This window comes from Hibiscus syriacus, unplaced genomic scaffold, assembly GCF_006381635.1.
Source record: "Hibiscus syriacus cultivar Baekdansim isolate YM2019G1 unplaced genomic scaffold, ASM638163v2 tig00110384_pilon, whole genome shotgun sequence".
Lineage (NCBI taxonomy): Eukaryota > Viridiplantae > Streptophyta > Magnoliopsida > Malvales > Malvaceae > Hibiscus > Hibiscus syriacus.
The window spans coordinates 7118977-7121221 of record NW_024062715.1 but is presented as its reverse complement, the minus strand read 5'-3'; positions in this window follow the sequence as shown (position 1 = coordinate 7121221).

Genomic DNA, 2245 nt, shown 5'->3' with positions numbered 1-2245 from the left:
TTTTGGAAATGGTTTGTAATGACTAAACTAAATTATTTTACCATATTTCATCATAGATGGTATTAACCAATATTGCTTTTATAAATGGACATATTTGATATAGATATATGTTTTAAATATTATGCAACAATTTTATGTGATTTAAATATTTTATAATAATAACTACATTTTGGAGAAATTAATTTTAATCACTTTTGAGTTGGGTAATGTTTTAAGTAATTCATGTGACATATATAACATGTATTGGAATAAGTATACGGGTCGTAGGTGTTACACCAGACTAATGATTTTCTAACAAATTCACTAATTTATTCTTACCTTTCAAGGATAAGGTGTAACCTTTACAACTCTCTAGTTTTTCTAAGGTTAAACTAGAACCACTCCCATTTTACAAGATTTGATTTGGGTAAACAAGAATACCTCACTAGGTCGATGCTTACAAATATTTAAGCTCACAAAGAATGAATACAAAGATACTCAATAAGACTCAATACACTATGTACAAGAGAAAATGAAAAATAAGAATGAAAAACTATTCTCTTGAACTTTAAGCTTGGATAGGTGTAGTAACCTTCTTCAAGTGTCCTTGGAGTGTTTTTATTATGTGGAATGAGTTGCTAGCCATTTATGAGCATTGGAGATGAGTTATACCTGTTGGAAGCTTTAAAAATATGCAATAAAGGCCACCTGCACATGCAGTTTCGAAACTTTTAAAGACATTGTTCTTGAAAGTTTCAAAACTTTGATGAAAGTTTCAAAACTCTTACTTAAAAATATGACCATTGAAGAAAATCGAACCGTTAAAACAGTTTTTGGGTGCAAAATTTTGAAACTCTTAATAAAAGTTTCCAAACTATGAACATTACCCGTGTATGAACAGTGTTATGAACAATGTCAAATAGTGATTGAATAGTGTTTTCATATTTAAAAAGCTTTAAAACATTTTAAACACTTTAAACATGTTTTAAATAACTCAAAAACATTTCACATATATAAAACAAATTAAAAAACATATTTTCAAGATATTTTGGACTTTGAAATATTTGATTAAGTTCAAAATCAATTTTACAAATATTTGTTATATCAAAATATAAGTTCAACATAATTGTTTGCTTATTTTTTTTCTAGTGTTTGATTAAATATATGAGAAACAAAGTTTGGAGTGAAATTGATACGAATGTTTCTAGGAAGTGCTCAAAAAGGTTGATTTTGATTCTCATCCTATAATTATTTTGACTTTGTTTATAAGTGAAACTCTTGTTGGCTATTGGGGTTTGATATTTTTTTATCTTTTGGTCAAGCGCTGATTAAAGGGATTTTAATGGTTTTCCAACTTGGCGACGAACACATCCATATAAGTTGTTAATGCGCCAACTGTGTTTTCTGTCACGCCTGTTAATAGATGTTAGCGTTGAGTGACTATTTTGTAACTAATCGATAACGTTAGTAACTGATTTGTTACTTTTAAAACTTCAGTAGGGAAAACGAAAAACTACTCAAACATTAGTGACCAACTATGTAGTTTACCCTAAAAATAGGTTAAATTACTTTTATTAGTCCCTTCACTTTTCTCGCGTATATATTTTGGTTGCTCATTTTTAAAACCATTTTATCATTAAATTTTCAAAGTTCGCTTGCTTTAATCAACCACGAAGTGTTATCTAGTTTATCTTCATCCTCACAGATCTCGATTGAATTCATTTGTTCTAATTTGAGGTCTATTAATGTGTAATATGTTAGAAGTCAAACATGATTTTTGATTTCAAATACTTACCAAGATTTAGTGAAGTTAGAATGAAGTGGCAACAATTAATTATGAATGCAACACACTTGGCAAATGTTGCAAACTCCTTATGGAAACAATATTTAGGAACAACAAATAATTATGAGTTGACAACTTATTCTTGAAGCTTATGGTGACATCAAATTCTATCAGGGCAAGTAAAGAAATGCTTGAAGAAGAACATGTCCACTTGGAGAATTAAGTTGGCAACATCCAATTCAAAGTTTATCAATTAAGAAAAGAAGTTGCAAAATCAAAGTTAAACACGACATTGAATTGAAGCATGCTTAGGTGGTTAATACATTTATATATGTGTTTGTGTTTTGTAGCTAGTGTAATGTATGAGTGGATGTGTGAAAGAAAAAAATGAGAGAAAGGGTGAAGCTTAGAAAAGCTTTGGTTGTGTGTGGTGTTTGTAAACTAGCCGAAGCTAGTGATCGTGTTGTACTCGTATTTTGTATT